General features: G+C 45.0%; 1 long non-coding RNA gene, 1 other non-coding gene and 1 pseudogene across 2 annotated transcripts in view; 1 reads left to right on the top strand and 2 right to left on the bottom strand.

Moving 5' to 3' along the window:
- LOC133769820 (uncharacterized) overlaps positions 1–27,894 on the bottom strand; it is an 87,069-nt gene that overhangs the window by 9,199 nt on the left and 49,976 nt on the right. The window contains exon 3 of the long non-coding RNA XR_009867279.1: positions 2,259–2,327. This is a non-coding gene — a long non-coding RNA (uncharacterized LOC133769820). The remainder of the gene's footprint in view (positions 1–2,258; positions 2,328–27,894) is intronic.
- On the bottom strand, positions 9,100–9,231 carry LOC133770833 (small nucleolar RNA SNORA51). Its single transcript, XR_009867515.1, has one exon. It is a non-coding gene; the product is annotated as a small nucleolar RNA SNORA51 (small nucleolar RNA).
- On the top strand, positions 15,921–17,589 carry LOC133769702 (etoposide-induced protein 2.4 homolog; annotated as a pseudogene).

Raw genomic sequence — 27,894 nt, 5'->3', positions numbered from 1 at the left:
GCAGGCTTGGCCTAAGGGCCCACTGAATACCAAGAGCCCAGTAGAGCCCTCTCCCCATAGACAGTTCTCTGACAGCCAGGGGGTCTGTGGTCAGCTCTGATAGAAACATGTTTTCATTTTCTTCCTCAGTAAATAAAGTGAACTGATTTATTGGTATAAATATTTCATTGAATGAGGTTCTGTTTGTTTAGTTCTGGATGCATTTTTTAAAAAATCAGATCTCTTGTAAAAAATTTTTTTTAAAAATGACAGCACAGGTTGTGCGTCCAGGCCCAGGAAGGACAGTTCATCATCCTCCTTCAGCTGGAGGGGATGACAATGAGCACGGCACTCTTCACTCGATGACACCTCCAGAGCTGGCTCAGGCCATCCGCTGAGTCCATCAGAGCCGATGTGAGAGACGGAGCCAATCTCCTGCCATTGCCCTAGACATTCGGCGGAGGGAGATCTCTGCTCATGGTGATGACATCGACTTTGTTCATGAACAGTTGTGGCTTTGGAAATGAACAGAGCGTGGAGAAAGTGGCCTCTGTATTAGAATAGCTGGGCGATGCTGGGGTCCTAGGTGTCCCCCAAGTCTTGGTAGATTGTCCACAAAGGCTTATTCTTGCTCGTGACACCTGTCCTTTCAGGGTGAGCTGAAGCTCTGTCAGTGGCTCCTTCCTGCACGGGGCAGCCTCTACCTGGAGATTGCTGGTCTTGTGGCAGGAGAAAAGATATGGGTGAATCATGGGCAGGCTCTTAGAGCCTAGGCCTTTAAGTGACCCGAGTCACCTCCACTCACATCTCAATGCCCAAGCCTGGGGTCAAAGGAGGCGGGCAGGAAGCTTCTCTCCTAGGGAGGGGCAGTGAGAGCGCGGTCCACAGCAGGTACCTGCTGTGTGTTACTGTTCTGATACGTCTGTGAAATAAACTGAAGGAGATCGGGGACTGCCACGGCTTGGTTATGGTTCAAGGGTCGCTTCTGGGAAAAGCTTAGGATTAGACGAGGTTGTTAGGGTACAGCGCAGGTGACTGGTTCCTGGTGATTTTGCTAGAAGAGGGAGAGAGACGTGCACACTCCCTGACTCTGGCCCTGTGATGCTCTGTGTGGCCCTGGGGACTCTGCCACCAAGATGGCCATTGCCAGGTGAGAACCCTAGACCTTGCACGTTCTGAGGCATGAGAAAAAACAGACCTGTTCTTTATGAAATGGCCTCAGACACTGGGTAATGAAAACTGGACTAATTCAGAGGCCTTTTCTGTCTACCAGTTTTTAATGGCTAGTCTTCACTTCTCTTACCATAGAAGGCAGAGTTCTTATTATGAGGCTTAAAGACTAGAACTGCATATTTGATGTGATTAACACCAGAATCTTTAATACTCTATGTCTTTTTCACAGCAGGAAAGTAATTAGTTTTAACAGAAGGCTTCTTAGTGGTCAAAATGAAGTATATTAATTCAGACCAAGATAATCATCTTAGTGCTTAAATCCCAACTCTAATTATCTAATATAACCATGTTTTTTGTTTATCTTCATAGCAAAGTAAGGTGAACCTAACAGTATTAACCCAATGAAACATATCCCATTGAAGCTTTTTAAAGAAGGCTGTACTCTTATACATATCTTTGATAGGAAAATCATCCTTCATACTGCAACACATTAAAGCAGATATTTTTAAAACATCATGTGCTGTGATCACTGCTCAGTTCATTCCATTAAGGTAAGAGGTTCATCATCATGTGACATAAAGACCAGAATTGCTAGAGCCTATTTGGGAAAACATTAGCTTAGAAGCATGTTAATAGATATCACACTAAAAAAAGTTTAGCAAGATGTTTGGGGAATGCTTGGTTAAGCATAGCAAACAGGTTTCTGGGAAACAAAATGTGTCAGAACCTTACTAATGCGTGGTGAGTGCACCAGCTCTTTATCAGAACACACTTTGGGGAAGGCTGTGTCACAGCTTGTCATTTGTGTGTGGTGTGGCCTTCCAAGCCCAGGGCCATCTCCTAGATGCTGTCATCACCTGCATCCCCTAAATCATCCACTCGGGCTTTCCTTTTCTGCCCACACCCTCCTGCCCAGCCAGCCTGCTCACAACCAGGCCTGTTACAATCCCTTCTCCCTGCAACTCTGATCCTCCAAGCCCATGACTGCCGTCTGGTCAGTCAGCCCTCTGCTTTCTTTACTTCTCTGTTTATCCACCTTAGACTACATGCTATGCCTTTTCAGTAGTGCATTTGGACCAATCATCTGAAGGTGCATTCTAGCCTACCTCTTAGTTGTATCCATTTGGCAAAGCCCACTGGGGATGGGTCCAACTTTCCACTTCCACGTAGTCCTCCTAGAGGAAGTAATATGATCACTAAATTAAAATAGGCCCTCGTATTTGATGGTCCCATTATGCTCATGTTTCCCTGTTGGGAGCACTTTTACTCTTCCACTTCCTGCAGTGACTGTCTCGATCCTTCTCTACTTCCTGAGTTCTACAACTACCTCTCTCCACTCCCACCGCATGCCCTAGTCACCACGGTCCTTTACAGAGTGAACCTGTGCCTCATGTTCTCATCCCTCCAAACCCCTGTAGCTGGCCCCGTTCTAGCCTTCTGTCTCTGCTAGGACAGCGTAAAGTTTTCTCCCCATCTAGGACAGCTCTACTTGGACTTTGGCCCTCATACCCTCCCATTTTTCCAAGGACTTTACACTATGGATTACACTTTTTTTTTCTGTCTTGTATAGACTCAGTATTATTCTTCAAATGATCTTTCTCACCAGGCATCAGCCTTTAGATATGCATAAGTCTTTACTATTGCAAAAAGGAAGGAAGAAAGTAAAGAAGGAAAGAAATAAAGAAGAAGGGAAGGAAAGAAAACTCTCTAGACTTGGCATCTATTTTAGCCAGTGCTTCCTTTCCATAGCCAGAACTCTCACTGTTTCTATTTCCTCCTCTCCCACTCATTCTGTGATTTCCTTCCATTTAGCTTTAAAAATTATCGAGATGTAACACATTCATATGGCAAAGTGCACTAGTCTTAAATGTACAGCTCAGTGAAGTTTTGTATGCACCCCATGTAGCTACCACCCACATCAATATTCCCTAACCTGACGTTTCCATTTAAAAATACATCCCAAAAGCCACTCTACGGTGGTATACAGAGTCCTTCCTCAGTCCTTTTCAATTGCTGTGCCATCACTTATCTATATTGTGCTGGTGGATGTTTAGACTGACCAGTCTTTTGCTATTATAAATAGTGCTTCATGAGTAGTCTCATACACAGGTCAGTTTGTATTTCTGTCTCATATATACTTGGTTCTGATTCTTTTTTAAAAAGATTGATTTATTTATTTGAAAGGCAAAGTTAGAGAGAGAGAGACAGACACACACACACACACAGAGAGAGAGAGAGAGAGAGAGAGAGAGACTTCCACATACTGGTTCACTCTCCAAATGGCCACAATGGCTGGAGCTGGGCCTCTCTGAAGCCAGGAGCCAGGTGCTTCCTCCTGGTCTCCCATGCGGGTGCAGGGACCCAAGCACTGGGGCCATCCTCCACTGCCCTCCCAGGCCACAGCAGAGAGCTGGACTGGAAGAGGAATAGCAGGGACTAGAACCGGCGCCCATATGGGATGCCAGCACCGCAGACGGAGGATTAACCAAGTGAGCCACGGCGCCGGCCCCAGAATAATAACAACTTTAATATCCAGCACTTACTGAGTACTTACATGTGCTTTGCGTGAATTAGCTCAGTTCATCCTCACAGCAGCCTGTGAGGAAGGAACTATTATTATTTCTGTTACCCGAAGACAGTGGGGCTGCCAAAGCTTAAGGCGTTTGGCTGTGCTTGCAGAGTTCTTGTACCAAGGCACTGGGTGCACAGGGCCTGCTGGAAGGTGAATGGATGATTGGGGCGCATGCCCCCAGAAAGGGGTCCCGGGTACTCCAAGAGCATGTTGCTATAAAAAAATCAAGCCTGGCTCCTGAATCTCTCTCACTTCCTGTCTCAGCATGTGACCTCTCCCTATTGCACGTGCTCCCATCACGATGCCACGTGGAGCTGTGACACAGCCAAAGGGGCCCTCATCAGAGGTCAAACCAACGGAGCCACTAAACTCTGGACCTACGGCCTCCACAAATGTGAGCTAAATAGACCTCTTTTCCTTATGAAGTCCCAGCCTCAAGCACTTCATTATAGCAAAAGAAAATGGACTGATACAGGACCCCAGACTGTAATCTCTCTGAGCTATATTGCCTTGTTTTACTGTAGAGGAGATATGGCATTCTTTTTGGTTGCCTAGCATCTGAATCCTGTTGTTGGGGAAATTCTCCTTCACATGATCTGGGTGGGAGACAGAGCCCACCTGACACAACAGAAGCCGGCAATACAGATACTCACTTCCCAGTTTCCCTTGCACTTGGGGTATGGGCGCTTCCCTGCTGGGCTGGTGACCTAGGCCCACCAGTCGGGTGTACTTTGTGGAGGTCCCTGCAGTAAGATCAAGGCTCAGGAGCACCAGGTACTACAGAGCCATTGGAGGCCTCCAGGGTCCTGTGCCAAGACTGCATCTCTGGTGCTTGGCCCTGGTGATAGGCTAGTCTTCATCAGACCCATCTCACAGGCTTAACCTTCCCAGCTAAGTCTGTAAGAGGGAGCCTAATATTCTGCTTTGTGCTAACGACTCTCATAGTTGTTTGGCTTTCTCTCTTTAAATACAGCTTTATGGAGGTTCAACTGACATACAAAGAACTGCAATTGTTTTTTAATTTGAGAGTGTTGTGTATATGATATTAAATTGTAAATTTAATTGTGGAACTTTTGTAACAGCTTATCAACACTTGTATGTACTGGTATTTGATTTTTTTTAACATTTATTTATTTGGAAGTCGGAGTTACATAGAGAAGGAGAGGCAGAGAGAGAGAGAGAGAGAGAGAGATCATCCATCCACTGGCTCACTCCCCAGATGGCCGCAACAGCCAGAGCTGTGCCAATCTGAAGCTAGGAGCCAGGAGATTCCTCTAGGTCTCCCACAGGGATGCAGGGGCCCAAGGACTTGGGCCATCTTCTACTGCTTTCCCAGGCCATAGCAGAGAGCTGGATTGGAAGTAGGGCAGCCCGGACTTGAACCGGCACCCATATAGGATGCTGGCACTGCAGGTGGGGTGGTGTCTTTACCTGATACACCACAGCACCGGCGCCAGAACTACAATATTAAATATGTACAATTTGGTGACTCTGGATACATGCAAGCACCCACAATACCATTTCCACAATCAAGGTGACAGATGGATCAGCACTTCCCAAATGTGCCCTGTGTCCCTTCCCATTTTTTTGTGTAAGGACACTTAACATGAGACGTACCCTCTTAATGAGTTTTGTAGTGCACAATACCGTATTGTTAATGTTTAGCTTTATTTCTTATAATAAACTATAAACTTACACATATATCACTCATATCTCTTTTCCTGTGCCAGGCACTATTCTAAGTGCTTTGCATACATGATCCAAATTAAGCCTCAAAAAACCTCAAGACCAAAGTTCAACTACTGTACAACGAGGAAACCTGGGTACAGAGAACTTAAATAACTTGTCCAAGGCCACACAAAGATATGACTCAAACCTAAGTAGTCTGGATCATTATATACTCAATGATCTTACCAGGGCCCCTGAATTTCTGAACACTTTAGTTTGAATTTAAAAAAATATTTATTTTCCTTTTATTTGAAAGATGGAGAGACAGAAAGAGGGCAGGTGGAAGGAAGAGACAGGGAAAGAGAGAGCCCTTCTATCTGCTGGTTCCTTCCCTAAATGCCTGTAACAGCTAGGGCTGAGCCAGGGTGAAGACAGGAGCCTGGAGCTCAATCTAGGTGTTCCACATTGGTGACAAGGACCCAATTACTACCACCACCTGCTGCCTCCTGGGGTATACATCAGCAGGGAGTTCACTGAGAGCAGAGCGAGGACTTGAACTTAAACACTCTGAAATGGGATACGGGTGTCTCTCTCATCTTAATCATTGTGCATCTTAATCATTGTGCCAAACGCCGACCCCCAGTGGCTGGCATTGTGGTGTAGCAGGTAAAATCGCCTCAGGCATCCCATATAGGCACTGGTTCGTGTTCTGGCTGCTCCATTTCCAATCCAGCTACCTGCTTGTGGCCTGGGAAAGGCAGCAGGTGATGGCCCAAGTACTTGGGCACATGCCACCCATATGAGAGACCTGGCTGAAGCTCCTGGTGCCTGGATTTGCTGGCCATTGTGGCCACATAGGGTAGCAGATGGAAGACCTCTCTCTGTCTTTCCCTCTCTCTCTGTAATTCTTTCAGATAAATAAATAAATGTAACTTTAAAAAAATGCCCACCTCAGTCCTTTATTTTGATTCTACTTTCCCTTCGTTGGCTGTATTTTATCATCAAAGAGGTTTGTCTTGGGATTGGTGTTGTGGCTCAGTGGGTTAAGCTGCTACTTTGTACATTGCATTGCATATTGGAGTGCCATTTCGAGTCCTAACTACTCTGCTTCTGATCCAGCTTTCTGTTAAATGTGCCTGGGAAGGCAGCAGATGATGGCTCACCTACTTGGGTTCCTACTACCCACATGGGAGACATGCTCCACTTCTGATTCCAGTATCCTGCTAATGTGCACATTGGGAGGCAGCAGGCAATGGCTTGAGTAGTTGCATTCTTGCCAATCTTGCAGGAGATTTGGATTGAGTTTCCTGCTCTTGGCTTTGGTTTGACTCAGCCCTGGTTGTGGTGGACATTTGGGGAGTGACCCTGTGGTTAGAAGATCTCTCTCTCTCTCTGCCTGTCAAATACATTTTAGAATTTTTTATAAGAAATTTATTTTGGTGCAAAAATTTTGAAATTCATGCATTTTTTTTCATAATGTACACTTTACATGAACTTTTTGAAAACTCCTCTCATGCAGAACAGCATCTGATGCTTCTCCTACGATCTCTCTATGTCCCTGGACCTTGGTGCTTTAATCAGAGACTCTTTGGAGCTGTCACTTCATCTCAGAGATACACATGCTCTGTGTAAGGGCTAAGGCTCTCAGTGTTCGCCATCACTTCTGTTCCAATTTGGAAGTATTTCCCAAGTATTCCTCATGGTGGTCATTCGGGATTAGTAGAGTTCCCTGTTTCACTGATGATGAGATTGAGAATCCATTGTCCTAACACTGGGTCTCTGAGGAGGCTGCAGTATCAAGGCTTGGGTGGGATGCAGATTCCTCTCTCAAGCTCACTCTAGGGGTTTGTAACAGGTGTCAGGTCCTTGCTGGTTGGAGGCTGGTGGCTTCAGCTCCGACTGGATGGGCTTCTCCTCAGAGGTGCTCACACATGGCCACTTTCCTCGAAGAGAAAGTGATATGGGGGAGAGCAGTCAAAATGGAAACCACATTCTTTCATAACCTAATCTGCTAACACAATACAATCATCTCTGCTGTGTTTCATTGGTTCCACAGACCAACCCTGGTACCCTGTAGGGAGGGAATTGTACCACGGTGCCTAGCCCTCTCCAAAATTGTTGTATGCAGCATTTGTTCATATTTCCAGTTCCACATATTTAAAATTTTCCACTATGAGTTATTCTTTGACTTATGAATTATTTAGAGGCATGTTGTAAAGTTTGCCGGCATAGAGGATTTTCATGGTCAGTTTCACAACTTGATTTGAAATTTAATTGTACTGAGGTCAGAAACTTGGTTCCAATTCTTTAAAATTTATCAACCCTTGAGTTGTGGACCACTAAGTAGTCAGATTTCCTGAAGTTTTGTGTAGCCTGAGAAGGAACTATATCCCCAGCATTTTTATGGGGATAAGTGTGTCCATAAGATCAAGTTTCTTAATTGTATTATTTTTTAAGGCTTAATTTTTTACTGATTTTTTTTCCCCATTTACTTGATCTGCAAGATACTGGGTGAAGTGAGTTAAAATCTTCCATCATGATAGGAGATTTATCTATTTCTTTTTGTAGGTCTATCAATCTTTGATTCCTGCTTTTTAAAGGTATATTATTATAAGGTTCAAATTTAGAATTGTTATCAACCTCCTTATGGCTAATATACACATATAATCACAAAAATCTGTGGGAAATGTATGTTATAAAAAACTGCATGAACTTCAATTTTTTTGCACAAAATTATTTCAATTCCATTTTCCATGAACTTTTTAAAAAGTATTCTCATAGAGTCATACACACATATACATACACACACACTCACACACATTTTTTTGTGGTAGCCAAGAATATTTATTTGAAAGGCAGAGTGACACAGAAAGAGAGATAAGCTTTATTTTTTTTAAGATTTATTTATTTTATTTGAAAGTCAGAGTTACAGAGAGGAGAGACAGAGAGAGAGAGGTCTTCTATCTGCTGGTTCACACCCAAAATGGCCGCAACGGCCGGAGCTATGCTGATCTGAAGCCAGGAGCCAGGAGCAGGGGCCCAAGGACTTGTGTCATCTACTGCTTTCCCAGGCCTAAGCAGAGAGCTGGATTGGAAGTGGAGGAGCCAGGATGTGAACCGGTGCCCATACGGGATGGTGGCACTGGAGGTGGCAGCTTTACCTGTTATGCCACAGCACTGGCCGCAAGAGGTAAGCTTTTATCCACTGGCTCACCCCCAAAATGGCTACAATGGCCGGTGCTGGGCCAAGATGAAGCCCAGCTTGAAACTCCATCCAGTTTTGCACAAGGGTGGTAGGGGCCTAAATCCTTGGGCGTGATTTGCTGTCTTCCCAGATGCATTAGCAGGAAGCTGGTTATGAAGTGGAGCAGCTGGGAGTTGAATTGGTGCTCCAATAGGGGAGGCTGGCATCATAAGCTTTAACCTGCTACCAGCCCCAGTTGATTACATTTAATTGACAAATTAAAATTACATATATTTATTTTGTAAAACATGTTGCTTTACAATATGTATACATTGTGAAATAGCTAAATTGAGTTAATTAACATATGTATTGCCTCACATACTGTCATTTTTTTGGTATGGTGAGAACACTTAAAATCTATTCTTGGTGATTTTCAAGCAATTCATTGTTATTAACTGCAGTAACATGTTATAGTGTAGAAGGAAATTCAGTCTTAACTGGAGAATTTAGAAAAGTCTCAATTCCATGTCCCTCCATTCACAATACAGATGAGGCACAAGGCCTGAGCTGAGGTGTATATGGGAAAGGTCTACTCTGTCTCCTCTTTCAACATAGTCAGTGTAAGAACACAGCCTGTGGTAAGCACTAGGAGGCCCTGAGTATCCTCTTAAACACAGAAGTAGTCATTTCAAATGTGATTCAAATAAAGAACACAGATCTACATAATTTAAGGGACAATTCAATGCAAACTCTTCTAGAGAACTGAATAAATAAATAAGAAGCTTATTTATTCCAGAAGATTTATTAAATTTTTAATTTCAGGAGATTATAGTAGCTATTAATCAGCAGAAACATTTTGTGCATTCTTTGGTTAGATATTTAGCCAATTTCAGGCAACTATTAGGTTTATTCTAAGCGAATTCAGCTGATACAAGGGAACTTAGGTGGCAAAGTCCGGAAGAATCTTATTTTAAATGCTTATTCCTCTGTGTTAATCACATATGCTGTTTGTGCTACGTTTGAACTTCCCAGCAGTCTGTGAGAGTGTGGCATGGCTGACATTCGTCAGCACAGAATTCAGTGTTAGCAAAGGCCATAAATTCTTCCTAAAGGATCCCAGATGGGAAGGGCATCTTTTTGTATTATCTGTATTAGCTGAAATTTGCCCAAATTCTTATGAAATAATCCTACATAAAATGGCTGAGTTGGGATAATCCCAACTCCCAGCATTCCAAAGAGCATCTGAATCTGGGGCCCCAGTCTTCACCGCAGAGCTTAGGAGTAGTCTACTGAATTAGAGAGAGAGAGAGAGAAAGAGAGAGAGAGTTAACTATATACTAGAGCTTAGGAGCGGTCTACTGAATTAACGTAAAGTGTAAATTCAGCCCTTTCCTCTCCCTCCTCTTCATCCTCCAAGGTTTGGGTCTTGTGAAAATCTGCCCGTTATGATGAGGCCTGAAGAATTCTCTTATTTCATCTTCCCTGTGCCCTGCTCACGTGCTCTTGCTGGGTTCCCCATGGTGACTTTTCTTGTGCCATCAAGGAAAGGATCGCTGCCCTGAATGTCTATGAATTATAACTGTAGACTTCTTGTTGGTTTGCCAGTTTTGCCCCTCCTCCGGGTTTATCTTGCACTTCCCGTGGGAGCATCACGTGCAGCCTCTCATGGAGGCCTTTGTTTTCAGTAGTTCATGCTGCCTTTCTTGTGTGGTATCCCCTTAAAGACATGGCCTTGGATTTGGGCATATTCCATGTGGGCCTGTGGAAGTCTCATGTATCCTGGGCAACTTACTCAACTTTTTTTTTCTCTTGTTCAGTTTCCTCATCTGTTAACTGGGAACAATGATTCCTATCTTTCAGAGTTGTAATTCATTCACAGTGAAATTAAGTGTTTAGCATAGAGCTGAGAACGTATTAATACTCAGTGAATGTTGGCCATTATGAGTATCATAATCTGTATCCCTAAAACCAGTTTTCTGTGTGTTATAGAAATACAAATATCTTCCATGAATTAAGAATCTGATGGTGATGGCTTGTGTCTCTGATTACTTTTTGTTCTGAAGACTTATTTTTATTTATTTTGAAATTAAGAGTTAGAGAGAGAAAGAGAGATCTTCTATCCACTAGTTAACTCCCCAGATGGCCACAATGGCCAACACTGGGCCAGGCCAAAGCTAGGAGCCAGGAGTTTTGCCTGGGTCTCCCACATGGTTGGCAGGGCCCCAAACACTTGAGGCATCTTGCACTGCTTTTCCCAGGCCATTAGCAGGGAGCTGGATTGGAAATGGAGCAGCCGGGACCTGAACTGGTACCCATATGGGATGTCAGCATTGCAGGTGGAGGTTTAACCTACTATGCCACCGTGCCGTCCCCTCTGATCACCTTGAACGTACACTTCCCTCTGAATCTGTGTCAAGTCCTTGTGAAATACTGTAGCCATTGGTACAGCAATGCCTCCTGCCTCGAGAACCCTCAACAGTGAGTTGATGTTTAAGTCTTACAGCTCATAATACCAGATGAAACCACTGGCGCTGTGATTGTTTCATAGAAGAGCCCAGGGCAGCCTTTCTCACACTTTACGTTGCCTTGACCCCTTGTCAATGTTTGGCACATGTATGGACTGAAACTTTTAGGTAAAAAAAAATTTGAAATGTTGTTTGCTAATGATTATGGGAGCTGTTTCAGGTTTTTAAGAGAGATGCTACAATGGATGTAATTTTTATCAAGCCACTGTGAAAATGGAGAACTTGATCTGTATTTGTTTCCTTTCTTATCGCTTTCTTATCACTATTTATTTCTCCTCAGTTAGAAAACCCAAAATCGCGGTCACAGGTTGCTGAGAATAGCAGTAGGTGTTGGTTTTTCTTTCAGATAATTCTGGGTATTATTTGAATTCACAAATTGTCCAAATCACAAGGTCCTAAGCACACGATGGTTGCTGTTTTCAGCCACAACGTTTGGAGTTGTTGTTGCAGAAACACAGTTTCAATGCTCTACCAGATGCAGAGAGACTGTAGCACATCGCACTTGGATGTTGGGGGTCTGAATGTGTAGGGTTAGGAGAGAGGGTGAGTAGATTCTTTTTTTTTTTTTTTTTTTTTACAGATTGAGTTAGACAGTGAAAGATAGAGACAGAAAAGTCTTCCTTCTGTTGGTTCACCCCCTCAAATGGCTGGAACTACACGGATCCGAAGCCAGGAGCCAGGTGCTTCCTCCTGGTCTCCCATGCGGGTGCAGGTGCCCAAGCACTTGGGCCATCCTCCACTGCCTTCCTGGGCCACAGCAGAGAGCAGGACTGGAAGAGGAGCAACCGGGTCTAGAACTCAGTGCCCATATGGGATGCCGGTGCCGCAGGTGGAGGATTAACCAAGTGAGCCATGGTGCCAGCCTTGAGTGGATTCTTAACTCATTCTTTGGTCACAGTGGACTCTGGAAATCACTGGTTCGCTGTTGTAGCCTTTGGATGTGATTTATAATATACTGAATAATATAATCCTGATTTATAGCCTAGATGCCTGAGAAATCATCAAGCATTAGTGATAATTTAAGTTCTTAGTGATGACACATCTGTACACAGTTCAGTCTTCTGAAGAAATCCTGATGAACCCTCAACATACACAATGCAGAGAGCTCCTGACATTGACTTCAGCTGGGCTTTAGACACACCTTGTGTTCTTCTGGAGATTTTGCTGGATGCCAATCTGAACGTTTATCCATTTACTCTACCTTGGTTACAGCCAAAGTCTCCACTTCCCCAGGGGGCCCACGTGGTTCTGCTCCCTGGGCCTATCCAGCCCTTTGCTGGGCATGCAGCATCACTCCCCCGCTGCCATCCTGTGATCAGATCAACAACCCACGTGCCTGGGCATCCTGCTCTTCCTGTCACTGCTGGGCCTGGAAAAACACGGCACCATGGGGTGGGGATCTCCCTTCCCAACGGGTTGTCAAAGGGGCTTGTACTGATCAGGGCTCTCCAGAGACACAGACTCCACCTAAGACATGTGTATCTCTGTCTCTACCTACATCTGTGAGTGTATCTGTCTCTTCCTGTGGGCATCTTTTGAGAGATTTATTTTAAAGAATTGGCTCAGCTCATGTGCTTAAGGAGACTTGTTAAAAGTCCAAAATCTTGGCCGGTGCCGTGGCTTAACAGGCTAATCCTCCACCTTGCAGCGCCGGCACACCGGGTTCTAGTCCCAGTCAGGGCGCCGGATTCTATCCTGGTTGCCCCTCTTCCAGGCCAGCTCTCTGCTATGGCCCGGGAAGGCAGTGGAGGATGGCCCAAGTGCTTGGGCCCTGCACCCGCATGGGAGACCAGGAGAAGCACCTGGTTCCTGGCTTTGGATCAGCGAGATGCGCCGGCCACAGCGGCCATCGGAGGGTGAACCAATGGCAAAAAGGAAGACCTTTCTCTCTATCTCCCTCTACTGTCCACTCTGCCTGTCAAAAAAAAAAAAAAAAAAAAAAAAAAAAAGCCCAAAATCTTTTTTTTGACAGGCAGAGTGGACAGTGAGAGAGAGAGAGACAGATCTTCCTTGGCATAGGCCAGCAGGCTGGAGACTCAGGGAGGAGTTGCAGTTGCAATCCAAAGGCCATCTGTTGCTGACCCGCTCTGACTTGGGGTGGGGGTGTCAGTCATTTGTTCTACTCAAGCCTTCGATTGGATGAAGCCCACTAGCTTTATTTATTTATTTATTTTTGACAGGCAGAGTGGAGTGGATAGTGAGAAAGAGAGAGAGACAGAGAGAAAGGTATTCCTTTGCCATTGGTTCACCTTCCAATGGCTGCCGCCGCGGCCAGCGCGCTGTGACGATCCAAAGCCAGGAGCCAGGTACTTCTCCTGGTCTCCCATGCGGGTGCAGGCCATCCTCCACTGCACTCCCAGGCCACAGCAGAGAGCTGGCCTGGAAAAGGGGCAACCGGGACAGAATCCGGTGCCCCAACCAGGACTAGAACCCAGTCTGCTGGCGCCGCAAGGCGGAGGATTAGCCTAGTGAGGTGCGGCGCTGGCTGAAGCCCACCAGCTTTATGGAGGCCGATATACCTTACTCAGCTTTTGTGATTTAAATGTTAGTATCATCCCATCGCCCACACCCCCATCAAAAAAACCTTTCATAGAATGGTGCTTGATCAAATACTTGGGCACTGTGGTCCAGCCTTGTTGTCACATCAAGTTAACCATCACAGGGCTGAATAAAGCAAACTAGAGGTACAGAGGACACAAGTGCCCACAGGGCAAAATGACAGTGGGAAACAGGAGACTGAAGACAGGGGCAGGGTAGGCCCCCTCTCCTTTCTCTGTCCCATGGACTGAGCTCTGAGGTCCATCTGGGGGCTTTTTTTTTTTTTTTGACAGGCAGAGTGGACAGTGAGAGAGAGAGACAGAGAGAAAGGTCTTCCTTTGCCATTGGTTCACCCTCCAATGGCCGCCATGGCCGGTGCGCTGCAGCTGGCACACCATGCTGATCCGAAGCCAGGAGCGAGGGGCTTCTCCTGTGCAGGGCCTAAGGACTTGGGCCATCCTCCACTGCACTCCCGGGCCATAGCAGAGAGCTGGCCTGGAAGAGGGGCAACCAGGACAGAATCCGGTGCCCCGACCGGGACTAGAACCTGGTGTGCCGGTGCCGCAGGCGGAGGATTAGCCTAGTGAGCCGCGGCGCTGGCCCTGTCTGGGGGCTTTGGAATGCCGCAGCACAGGCAGCTGACAGGGGACCTGTTGGGTTTTGTTGTGGCTCCTGAGGAAGCGGTGGCCATCACAGGCACACCTCTCTTTATCCTGACCCTCTGCTTCTCTGATTCACTCGCTCTGGGCTTTCTTTTCTCAAAACATCACCAGACTTTATCCTCTGTTTTTCGGGGAATCTGAACAAAGAACAGGGCTTTTGATATACAGGGGGCTTCAAAAACTTTATGGAAAAATTGAATTAAAGGATAATGTGTAGGGTCAGTGCTGTGGTGCTGTGGGTTACACCACAGCCTGCAGCACGGGCATCACTTATGAGCCCAGGTTTGTGTCCTGGCTGTTCTACTTCCAATCCAGCTCTCTGCTAATGCCTCTGGGAAAGCAGCAGAGGATAGCCCAAGTGCTTGGGCCCCTGCATCCACGTCGGAGACCTGGAAGAAGCTCCTGGCCTCTGGCTTCGGCCCGGCCCAGCCCCAGCCATTGCGGCCATTTGGGGAGTGAACCAGTAGATGGAAGATCAATCTCTCTCTGTCGCTTCCTCTGTAACTCTATCTTTCAAATAAAATAAATAAATCTTAAAAGAAAAAAGATAATGTGCATTTCCATGAGCCTTTTGATGCCCCATGTTATTTAAAAAAAATACTAGTGAGATACACTATGTGAGCAAGGTATTTCTAATACTAAAATTGGATTTTCATGGCCAGGTTTCTCTTGTAGGAGTGCGAGTTCACACATAAGCAAGAGTAAGAGGATAGAATGATCAGTGTAGTAAAAGCACAGTGTGGGAACTGGCGCTGTGGCATAGCAGGTAAAGACGCCACCTGCAGTGCTGGCATCCCATATGGGCACTGGTTCAAGTGGGCGACCCAGAGGAGGCTCCTGGCTCCTGGCTTCGGATCGGCGCAGCTCTGGCCATTGCAGCCAAATGGGGAGTGAACCAGATGGGAGACCTCTCCCCACTGCCGCCACCTCTCCTCTGTGTAACTCTTTCAAATAAAATAAATAAATCTTTTTTTTTTTTTTTAAAGCACAGTGTGTTCAGAACTCAAATACAGCCTCTTTTATGTGGCTACTATTGTCTCTGTTCTTTCTAAAGATTATTTATTTTGAAAATCAGTTACAGAGAGAGGGGGGGAGACAGAGATAGACAGAAATATCTTCCATCTGCAGGTTCACTCACAAAAGCCAGTGCTGGGCCAGGCCAAAGCCAGCAGCCGGGAACTTCATCTGGTCCTCCCAAGTGGGTGGTAGGGGCCCAAATGCTTGGGCCTTTTTTCACTGTTTTCCCAGGCCATTAGCAGGAAGCTGGATTGGAAGTGGAGCAGTCAGGACACAAACCGATGCCCATATGGGATGCCAGCATAGGAGGCTTTACCTGCTTTGCCACAATGCTGGCCCCAAGACTGTTCCTGCTACATATCTAACTGGCGCTTTGTTAGGGCTGATCTTAGCATACTTTTTCCTGTTAATATTATGACTTACATAACTTTGGGCAACCAAAGTTATATGCATATCCAATTCCATCTGTGTTCTACAATGAAGTTATTGATATATGCAAGGATTTTTGCCCAGAACTTTTTGTCTTTTCCCTCTGAATATGATTCTTATCATTTGCTTTGCAATACCATGACATGTACCTACTTTTAATAAGACTCCTAAGGATGAGTGATAATCATTGTCTTAGTCTAGTAGCAAATTTCATTGCTTTCATATTGGATGACGGTATCTTCTGTTTGTTCTGGAATAGAATGGATGATTGCTTCATGCGGATGGTCGCTACTCTTTGTCTGAATATTTCACAAAGGATTCGGTGGTTCCAGGCTATTGTTGGACAGCACTTTGGAGCAGACAACACCATGAGAACTAGAGGGAAAGAAGCTGATAATGAGTAATATTCAATCTCGAAGACTCATCGTGGTTCCCGTTCACACATTTCATCTTTGGTTATTCGTGGGAAAACTCACACATTGACTCCCATTCTGTATTTGTTTTGGTTTCTTGTTCACTTTATATGATTGCGGCATTGTTCTCAATGTTAGTATTTATATTACCATGTACGTTACTACATTTGCACTTCAATGAACCACTTTTAAGTTCTTGTTTCATTTTTGTGATTTGCACATAAGATGTGACAGAATCGTTTCAAAAATGCATCCTCAACATGTAAAATTACTATTTAAATGATATGAAAAATGCCCTCTAGGATAAATTATGCCACGTTAATGGAATGTAAGCTGAAACAAACTGACAGAAGTCATCCTAGTATCGTATTTCCAACTTTAGGAATGTGGCGATTCTCACTTCCCAGCTGCCCATGTGCCTGGGCATGCCCAGGGCGGGCTCAGTAGCTCCAGCCCTGGGAGCTTCTGGCAGAGTGGGCACCAGGTGTGGAGGAGCTGAGCGACCTGCAGTGGGTGAGGGTCTGGGCCAAGCCACAACAGCCAAGGTGCAGGGTCCTTCGTGATGAGAGATTGGGGGGCATTTGTGTCTCCTCTGTGTAGCTGATAGTTTGGGTGGTGAAGAGCTGGCTCTGGGCCCTTGTCAGAAGGTATCAAAGACTCCATCTGGGGTATCTGTACCATCGCAAAGCTAGATGCTCAAATCCAACAAGAGAGAAGAGCAGTGTGGAAGAAGGGCAAGCAGTGTCCTGGCAGGGAGGAGAGCCCAGAGAACAGAAGCGAGAGAATGAGCCACATAGTGTTAGGAGAATTTCCCAGTGCTCACTTGGAACAGTGGAGCATCCTGGTTCAGATCCTGTGCTTCAGTCAGTAACAGCCACATCATCGGTGATCCATCACGGCACAGAGATGTTTGGTCACGGCTGGAATTCTTCCTCATGTCCATTTTCAGTGCTCCCCACGCTTGTGCTCAGCAAAGCTGTGAATGCCATTTGGTTTCGGGATATAGCTTTTGAGGTTACCAGGGAGGAAGCCTCATCCCTTGTGGGAGCAGAGATGCTTTTCAACCTCTGGCTGCAGACTCTTTGCATCACCTAGGGGGATGTCTGTGTGTCTCTTTCCCATCCATCTCATCGGTCAACTGGTTAGTCGCCGGCATGTGTCCCTTCTCTACTCCCTGTAGTGCTTTGAATATTGTTGGTTCAATAAATGAATTGAAATGCAACAGCAGTTGTCAAACATGGAGAGCAACTGGCCTCGCTGCTTTGGATTTGGCTTACCCTGGGCTTTTCTCACAGCAGCGCAGTGCTCATACATTACTGGTGCGTGCCTCTTCTCCCTTCTCTTTCCTGTAGTCATTATCAGCGCTCTCATGAAGCAAAGACCCCTGGAAAAGCATATCTTTCCCAGTGGCGCCTCTTCTCCTTGGTGAGGCAACAGACTTCCACAAGACAGGCTACCCGCAGTGTGCCTTGAGCAGCCCAGCCTCTGCAGAGGTTCGCCACATCTGCCACCTGCCAAGCTGCTGCAGGCCCCTGAGTCGCCCGCCATCAGAGGGGATGGGTGGGATCGGAAGGAGGCAACGGCAGCTCTTTCTCTGATCACCTCCCTGACTGGGGAAGGCAGGGGCCAGTCTGCCAAGGGCCCTCTGCCTATTCCCGTCTCTCTGAGGAACTGGAATTTTTGCCTCCTGTGCACAGAAAGCAGACCCTTCCCGACACCAGTGTGTAGATTTTTAACACCTCCATGAATCTGAAAGCATCATGGGTTTTTCTGCAGCTGATTTCTAGTATTTGCCAGCCCCTGAGCCTGGACTGGTTTGAATACTTCGCTTTCTCCCTGTGTTGTTGGCCCTCCCGCCTCTCCTTCCTGCCTTTGACTCCGCTGAGATGAATGGATTTTGTAGTTCTATCTGTTGTGTTTCATGGATTTATTTTTGTAGTTTTTCTGTGAAGCGCACACATTGCATGTGAGAGGTAAAAGGAGAATCTCAGTTGTTCCTGGTCACTCCTTTTATAGGCATCACTGTCTTGTTTCTTGTAACTCAGTTCAGGGTTTGGTCTCTCTTGCTCCACGGCAAAAACCAAATAAACAAATAAATTAAAAATGAGCCTGAAGAGATGGGACAGGAGGAGGAAAGACCTTTCAGCCAGATCTGTTGGGTTTTGAGGAGTGGTTTTCTTTCTCCCCTTTGAAGGGGATAACACTTTTTTCACTGATGCATTTAGAGCTCCCCAGCTGTGGGGAAGTACCAGCTCTGGACAAATGCCACCGCAACACAGAGTGCGCAGAGGACCTGACCTTTGCTTTATTGTTATTATATTCACATTATTATAGCTTCTTCCCAGTCTCCCACATGGGCGGCAGGGGTCAAAGGTCACCTTCTGCAGCTTTCCCAGGTGTTTTAGTAGGGAGCTGGATCAGCAGCTGAAACCTGAACCTCTCAGCTCTGGAGGGTGGGAATTTACTGTTAGCCACTGCCGGCCCTGTCTGCTGTTTCAGAGGACAATTGGGAGCTGCAAATAGGAACTGAACGGGCAAACTTATTAAACCCATAGAACCTGTGATTGGTTGGTATTTTCCTGTAACTTTAAGAGAAATATGTGTGTTGGGGGGGGGCAGATGTCAAAACACTTATGAGATTTCAAAAAAATCACAATTAAATGTGAGCTGCTTTCCCTAAAATGCAGTGATTATTGTGCTTGAGATGGTTTCATAGGGACACTGTATTGAATTATATGAATATATCTCATGTTTTAAAATATTTGCATGGAAGTTTATTGGTTTTGCTTGAGGCTTTAGTCTTTTTTTTTTTTTTAAATATATTTATTTATTTGAAAGGCAGAATAGCACAGAGAGAGAGAGAGAGGGGATATCTTTCATCTACTGGTTCACTCCCCAAAAGGCTACAACACCCAGGGTTAGTCCAGGAGGAAGGCAGGAGCCAGGAATTCCATGTGGGTCTCCTACACAGGTGGTAGGGACCCAAGTACTTGGACTGTGATTAGTTGTCTCCCCAGGTGCAACAGCAGGAAGAGGATCGGAAGCAGAGCAGCCAGGACTTGAACCTGCATTGTGACATGTGATGCGGATGTCCTTAACGGCAGCTTAGCCAGCTGCTCCATGATGCCCGTTCCTGTTTGAGGTTTTAAAGAATACATTTCTCTGAGACCATCATGTATAAAGGTTCACATATTCAAGAATCAATAGGGCCGGCACTGTGGCTCACTTGGTTAATCCTCCGTCTGCGGTGCTGGCATCCCATATGGACTCCAGGTTCTAGTCCCATCTGTTCCTCTTCCAGTCCAGCTCTCTCCTGTGGCCCGGGAGAGCAGTGGAGGATGGCCCAAGTGCTTGGGCCCCTGTACCCGCATGGGAGACCAGGAGGAAGCACCTGGCTCCTGGCTTCAGATCGGTGCAGTGCGCCTGCTGCAGCATGCCGGCTGTAGCGGCCATTTTGGGGGTGAACCAGTGGAAGGAAGACCTTTCTCTCTGTCTCTCTCTCTTACTTTCTAACTCTGCCTATAAAAAAACAAACAAACAAAAAAAGAATCAATAGAACCAGGGTGGGCTATTGGCACAGCGGTTAAGACACAACTTGGGGTACCTGCACCCCATACTGGGACTCTGGTTTTGAATCCTGGCTCTGTTCCCAGTCCCAGCTTCCTGCCATCGTGAGAGGCAGCAGGTGATGGCTCAAGTATTTGGGTCCCTGCCACCCATGGGAGAGGTTTGGAATGAGTTCCTGGACCCTGGCTTTAGCCCCCAGTCTTGGGCTGTGGCAAGCATTGAGGAATGGATCAGTGGATAGAAGCTCTCTGTCCTTTCCTCTGCCTTTCAAATAACTAAAAACAAACGTCACCTTATCAGTGAGGTCTATTTAAAACAAAGACATCTCCCAGAACCGACTCCTTAAACCGTCTTAGGTAAGCCAGGGAGAAATTTCCTGCCCTCCTTGCCCCTTACTCCTATCTACTCCCCGACCGGCCTTAGGGGTCAGATACAGTTAGCAAGTAGCACAGAGGCGAGTATTTAAGCCTAGACGCTCCACTTTGGACTAAATGTGGAATCACAGTAGGGATCTGTAGTTCCTGGGCCTGATCAGAAAAATCACGAGACTGCCTGAGTGTGATTCCGAGGCACAGAAAGAACCAGCCCCGTGTGCTGGCTTTGACGGGGCAGTGAACGGCAGAATTCCATTGCTTTATGATTATGGATCACGAGTCCAGCTTGCTCAGCATACCAGCTCTATCTGTGAGGCGAAAGCTGTTGCATCACTTTCTCTGCTGAACCTGACGGCCAGAGAACCACTTTATAGCAGGACAGAATATTGGACACTGCTAGCGTCTCACCCAGGCAGCCTTTCTTGGGCTGCTGGACCCCTCCCGCAGCGACTGTGTGTGCTACAAATCAGGCACAGCTGAACCCTTCCCTAGAGAATTGCTGGTGGTACCTGGGCAATCGCTAGCCACTCCACCCTGTCCAACCAACGACTGGCTGACAGGAGAAACAAAGCTCAGACCTCTTGTCTCAAGGTTGGATTAGCTCTGGCATGGTGAGGGACACACCCTCCAGCTCTCTGTGCTTGAACACAGAATGAGCCAGACTTGAACCGAGACTCCAGCCGCAACTGTGGTTGTGTTTGGTTTTGCTCCTGTCCATCCTGTCATGCTTCTCCCCGCGCTTCCTTCCACTCAATAAGTGACCCACCAGTCCCATCTCAGGTCTACTTCTGGGTACCCAGACCTGGGACAGTTGGGGACCACTTGGAGCACACTAACCTGGAAAATCTCCCTTATAGGATATTAATTATGCTCATTGGTTGCATTGATTTGCCTGGAAGTTCCCAGAGTTTTTAATTTCATGGATTAGTGAAGTTAAAAAGGGATTTGAGGCCAAACACGGGATTATTGGTAGTGTATTAAAATCCTATGCTCTTGTTCCTTATTTATAGAATCCCAACTTTGTTTAGGGGTCAGGAAGCCAGCAACTCAGGCTAAGCTGGGCTCCTTTCCTGTAGGCAGAGGTGAAGTCCAGCTCCCTTGCCAATGGCTTATTTAGGAGTGAGTCTGGTTTTGTTTAGCCAATGAGATATAAGGTAGCGATTCTGGGGAAGGTTTTCTTCCTCCTAGAAACACAGACACTGGGGGCAGGCATTTGGTGCGGTGGCTAAGATGCTTCTCAGAATGGTCAAGTCCCTGTTGGAGTGCCTGAGTTTGAGTCTCAGCTCTGCTATGGATTCCAGGCTGTCTGCTAACGTGCACCCCGAGAGGCAGCAGGTGACGTGTCAAGTGGTTGGGTTCTTGCTAGCTACGTAGGAGACTTAGATGGAGTTCCTGGTTCCTGTCTTTGGCCTGGCCCAGCCCTGGCTGTTGTAGGTTTTGGGGAATGAACCAGTGGTTGGGAGTACTCTCTCTCTCTCTCTTTCTCAAATGAATAAGTAAATAGACCCATGAATAAAAAGTGCTCTTCAGGGGAAGATCCAGGTTGTAGGATTTGAAGTTCATACAATTTGAGTGCCCTCTTTAGGAAAAAAAGTTACACAATTATTTTATTTTTCCACGGTATACAAACATAAATGGCCAGGTGATGCATTGCTAGGGTTTTCCCTGTCCCAGGCCAGGGCCTTGGAAGGAGCTTGTGTAAGTGAGGGTTCTAAGGCTCTTTGATTTCATGGTAAACCAGTCTCTGTTGGCTTTCTACTTTTGCATGTTATTATCTTCATGTGACACTGAACTGTTGCAGCCATTCTGGGACCAAGTCAGCTGTAGAAGACAAGCCAACATGCTGGGGATTATTCAGTGTGGAGATGAAAGGGAACTTGTAGACTTCCCAAATGTGAAATGATAAGTACCTTGATTGTTTAAGCCACTCTTCAATAACTTGTACACAAAGGCATCCAAACAAAAACAATGACAATCCATCCATTCTCTCCCTTGTTGTGCATACACACACACACACACACATACACAAATGTGTGGGAAGAAAATGATCTAGGAGGATAGGATGATCTTTTACACCCAATTAAATTAGCTTTCTGAAAAACCTCAGTTCATCACTCTGCTTTGTCTATTGATTATACGGATACCCAGTGACAACATCACCATGACATTTGGGAGGCTGCTCAGCGAGTGGTCCAGGGTGTTAGCATTTTAAATTCCCAAACAACTTCTAATGAAACCACTGATTTATCTCTGGACATAGTTCTGTTTTCTGAATCCAAAGTATTAGGTATGGAGTTTCTCAATTTGAATGTTTTTAAAAAGGTAAAATTCTCTTTTTTAAAAAGTTCTCTTTTGGGGCCGGTGTTGTGGCATGGTGAGTTAAGCCACTGCCTGTGATGACGGCATCCCATATTGGTGCCTGTTTGAGTCCCGGCTGCTCCACTTCCGATCCAGCTTTCTGCTATTGTTCCTGGGAAAGCAGTGAAAGATGGCCCAATTGCCTGGGCCCTACCATCCTTGTAAGAGATCTGGATGAAGCTCCTGGTCCAGACTTTGGCCTGGCAGGACCAGGACATTTTGGCCATTTGAGGAATGAACCAGCAGATGGAAGATCTCTCTGGGTCTCTCCTTCTCTCTAACTCTTTCAAATAAATAAATATCTGTTTGAAGTTCTTTTCTGAGACCAGTGCTGTGGCATAGTGGGTCAAGCTGCTGCTTGAGACACCAGGACCCTGTATCAGTGTAGCTGCTCTGTTTCTGATCCAACTTCCTGCTAATGCACCTGGACAGACAGCAGGAAGATAACCCAAATACTTGAGTCCCAAATACTTGACATCCAATGGGAGACTGGGATAGAGTTCCTGGTTCCTGGCTCCTGGCTCTGGCCTGGCTCAGCCTTGACTATGGCAGCCCCAGGAGAGTGAACCAAGGGGCTGATGGAAGATCTTTCTCTTTCTGTCTCTCTGTCTTTCTCTGTCACTCTGCCTTTCAAATAAATAAATAAATAAATAAATAAATGTTTTTTAAAAAGACATGTTAAAATAATAAAATAAAAGATTCTCTTTTTTGCTACTTCCAGGGTGTCTGTAAATCATTGATGTCTTGCAGAGCATTTGAGAGAACACACAGACTATGAAAAAGCTCAATCATTTCTAAATTGATATCTTTATCCAAGGGGTTGTGTGAATGTAAGTCAAGAAGCTCTGCAAATATCATATGAACCAGGGTAGAGCATGATGACTAGTCATTAAATCTGGCTTATTTTTCCTGGTTGTCAGGTGTTTCTGTTTTCTTTTCTCTCTTAATTCATTATAGCAAGTACTTTAAGCACCGAGAAACAAACATTTTTCATTATATCATTCTTCAGTAGGTTGTCACAGCATCTTCGCCTTCTAAAAATTAATTAATTAATTTGAGATGCAGAGAGACTGAGAGAGAGAGAGATGCTACTACGCAATGGTTCATCCCCAACTGCCCTCAATAGCTGAGTCTGGGTCAGGCTGAAGCTGAGATCCAGGAACTCAATCTGGGTCCCCACATAGGTGGCAGGAACCCAATTACTTGAGCCATCAACCGCTGCCTCCCAGGTGCACATTAGCCAGGAGTTGAGCAGGGTATCGAACCCAGGTACTTCTGCATGGGACGCAAGCATCTTAACTGCTGGGCCAACTTCCAGCCCCCTTTTTAAAATATATGTTCTCCGATCCACTCATTTTGATGATGCAATGAGTCCCCTAAACCTTGTTTATTTTGGGATTCTCTCTTTGATCCTTGCATCTAGAAGCCTTGATATAATGAGTCTGCTTTGAGCTTTGATGAGAAAACCTTCACCCGTATAAATTTCCTGTCCTTGATCTCTATTCTTCCAATTTCAAGGTCGGTGTTAAATAGTGTATATTAACCATTGTGAGCTGCTTCCTTTTGTTTATTTTTGTAATTCATGAAAGAATAGTCAGTTTTGTTTTGTTCACTGTCAAAGCCTTTAATTTGGGGTTTAGAGCTCCCTTTTTACTTTTGAAGCTTTTGGCTTCATTTTGAAAAGCTGTTTCCTATTTCTTGTCTCACTTATTATAGATACAGTCATGAGTTGAATTCATTTTGGAGGGTCAACCAATAAGTCAATTGAATAGCTATAGAGGTTTTTCAACAACAGTTTGCCTTCATGTTTTAAAGACTGACTTTAAAATTACAGTTAGGCTTTTCTTGACCCTCTTTGATCTCTATGTATAAATTATCAACATAGAGGATGAAGAAAAATGCACCTAAGACTTTCTCCTTTTTAAAATTTTTAGCATTTATTTATTTGAGAGATGTGAAGACAGGGACAGAGGAGATCCACTCGTTCACTCTCCAAATGCCCATAACTGGTTGAGATTGAGTGCTGAGAATTCAATCTCCTATGTGGGGTGGCAGGAACCCAGCGACTTGAGCCATCACCACCGCTTTCCAAGGGTCTGCATCAGTGGGAACCTGTAGTCAGAAGCCAAAACCAGATACCGGATACCAAATCTTGGAACTCCAATATGGGAAGTGTTGTCTTAACTGTCTGGCTAAACACCTGTCCTGAGATTGTCTTTGCATGCATTGAGTGTGTTCTCACACAAGATGCTACTTACTCACCATTGCTGTGCTTGCCTGAAAGGGACCTGCTCTTGTCCCTGTGGGAAACACAAGTATTTTTTAAAAATCCTATGAAAGCCATATTTTTCTGAATATGTTGCCTTAAAATCATTTTATTTCCTTGCTACAATTCTGGCTGTGTTCATCCCTAATGTGAAACTCTATATTTCAGATTTCCATTGTGACTTTTTAAAAATCACTTTGCCTGTTTCCTTTTAAAGTCTTCAACGTAAGACAAATGATATATTGTTCTGTAGGTCTATCCAAATGTGATGTTTGCATTGGGTTGTTTGCTTGTACTTTGTTCATTTACTCACTAATTTTTTCATAAGTTCCACAAATGTTTATAGACACCCTACTGGGGGTCGAAGAGAGGGGAAGGCATTGTGGTATAGCAGGTTAAAGCCACCGTTGGTGACACCAGCATTCCATATGGGTGTCCATTCAGGTCCCAGCTGCTCTGATTCCCATCCAGCTCTCTGCTAATGGCCTGGGAAAGCAACAGGAGATGGCCCAAGTGTTTGGGCCCCTGCACGCATGTGAGACACCTGGATGAAGCTCCTGGCTTTGGCCTGGCTCAGCCCTGGCTAAACCCTGGTCCTTGCAGCCACTTGGGAAGTGAACCAGTGGATGGAGGATCTCTCTCTCTCTCTCTCTCCTTCTCTCTCTGTCTCTCCCTCTTTCTCTGTAACTCTTTCAAATAAATAAATCAAAAAAGAAAGAAAAGAAGGAAGGAAGGAAGGAAAAGAAAAGAGAAAAGAAAAGAAAAAAGAGAAAAGAAAAGAAAAGAAAGAAACTCTACTGGGGCAATGCTAGGTCAGGTATTAGAGATACAGCTGAAGACAGGATGCTTGATCTTTTTGTTTGTTTGGTTTTGTTTTTTTGACAGGCAGAGTGGACAGTGAGAGAGAGAGAAACAGAGAAAAGGTCTTCCTTTTTCCATTGGTTCACCCCACAATGGCTGCTGTGGCCAGCGCACCACGCTGATCCGAAGTCAGGAGCCAGGTGCTTCTCCTGGTCTCCCATGCGGGCACAGGGCCCAAGGACCTGGGCCATCCTCCACTGCCCTCCCAGGCCACAGCAGAGAGCTGGACTGGAAGAGGAGCAACTGGGACAGAATCCGGCGCCCCAACTGGGACTAGAACCCGGGGTGCTGGTGCCACAGGTGGAGGATTAGCCTATTGAGCTGCGGCACCAGCCACGGATGCTTGATCTTAAGACACTTTCGGTTTAGTGGGAAAAAGTCACATTGAACACAGTCGTGCACTACATAAAAATGTTCTAGTCGACCACAAGCAGCATGTACAATCGTATACACCACACGGCCTCGGGTGTACACCATCTAGGTTTGTGTGAGGACACTTTACAGTGTTCCCACAATAACACAATTGCCTAACGGCACGTTTCTCAGAAATGACATCATCATGAAGCAATGCATGATGGACACAGTTAAGATGGAATTGTGACCCATGCTGTGAAGAACCAGTGCACTACAACTACCTTAGTTTTGGGGTTGGGGACCGGGTGTGTGTGTGTGGTGAGGAGTGCGCAGTAGCTTCCTTAAGGGAGCGACTTTGAAACTGAGACTTGAGGGATAAGGAAATTGACCAGGGGAAGTGGAGACAAAGTACTTTCTATAATGAAACCATAGTCTGGGAGGATTGAAATCTTTTTTATTTTTTTCTTCTGCCTGGAGGAATTTATTCATTTTTGAGAATTTGCTGTGTGCCAGGCAGAGATAAAAACTTGCAAGTGAAAAGAGTTTTATATTAAATATTCTTTCATGATGTAGGGAATTATTTTATGTTTCTGAAATCCATTTCTGCCTCTAGAGTTCATTTCTCCTCTTTATTTCAGTAACTAGTTAAGAAATTTAAATAAAAACACTAAAGATAGAATGATAAGATTATAAGGGTTGGCAAGAAAAATAATAATCCTAGAGTTATCAATAATTCTTTCTGAGTTTCAGTTTCTTCATCATGAATATGATGAGCTGTACTATCTATTGTACAAGCTTCAAGATATTTCCCAGCTTTAAGTTTCAGTCAATACTAACTTCAATATATGCCTAGGAGAGCTATTTTATGGAAGCATTATTACTTTAATGTTTTGCATGACATATATAAAAGAATTACCTCTGTGAGTATAGTTTTGAATTATATAAAGATGTTTTGCAAAAGCTTATTTTAATTTAACTGTCAGTAAATTTCTTATTATTTATTCCTGTTTCAATTCACCAAATGTACTGCTGCTTAGAAACTCATACTCAAGGAAGACTACACTAATCAAGTGTTTATTCAGGCAAGTGTAATCAGTTATGTAGTTAATTATGCACATAAATTTCTTTTTTAATCTGTTGTTCTGTAGGCCCCAAGATTTAATACTGTTATTTGGGACTTGAAAGCGAAATTTAGTGTCAGGCATTAGATTTTTTTTTTCTCTTCCTTCTCAATTGCAGAAGAAAATAAAATACCAAAATCTCAGCCTAGTAATACAATTATAAAATGTTATATAGTTTATATAATCCTTTGTGTATGTATACCATATATCATTTGAAAGGATATGCAAATACCGTTAAATGTAACACAAATTTGGCCAGAAAAGAAGCCCCTGGTGACAGCATACTGCAACATTTTGCAAATTTTAAAGCTGTTACCGTTCTTCTTTTGAGTTCTGGCTGAAGCATGTGCCACTTCTATCATTCTTCATAGATGGCATCAGCCCAGCCGTCCCTTCATCAACTTAATAAAGATTTCAGATGAGCCGGTCGTAAGCGTGACTTGGCTGAACTCTCGCCTTTCTTTCTCCAAAGAGAATATTGGTCTTAGGCTCCTGGCCACATTTCTGGATTGTATCCTAAGGGACTGCTGCCTGGATAAAGTGGGGGACTTCCCTACTCTCTCTAAAGATAACAAGACAGAGAATAAAACCGCTCCTGTACTCATTTGGCTCAAAGGAAAAGTGAGCATAATCACTGTTTAGGTGGGAAATAGGCTTGTGGTCTGGTCAGTAAGGATTGAAATGCTCTTTTCATTTCTTATCTGCTACGTAACTTCAATTTCCCTGGCTGAAAATGGAGTAATAATTCCATAACCCACATGCAAACATGCTGTGTTGAATTCTCCCATGCTTACTTAAGATCCAGCTCAGTATATTGACATTTATGGGAACAA

Source organism: Lepus europaeus, chromosome 11 (assembly GCF_033115175.1).
Source record: "Lepus europaeus isolate LE1 chromosome 11, mLepTim1.pri, whole genome shotgun sequence".
NCBI lineage: Eukaryota > Metazoa > Chordata > Mammalia > Lagomorpha > Leporidae > Lepus > Lepus europaeus.
The sequence above is the reverse complement of the archived record's forward strand: the minus strand, read 5'-3'. Positions and strand labels throughout refer to the sequence as shown.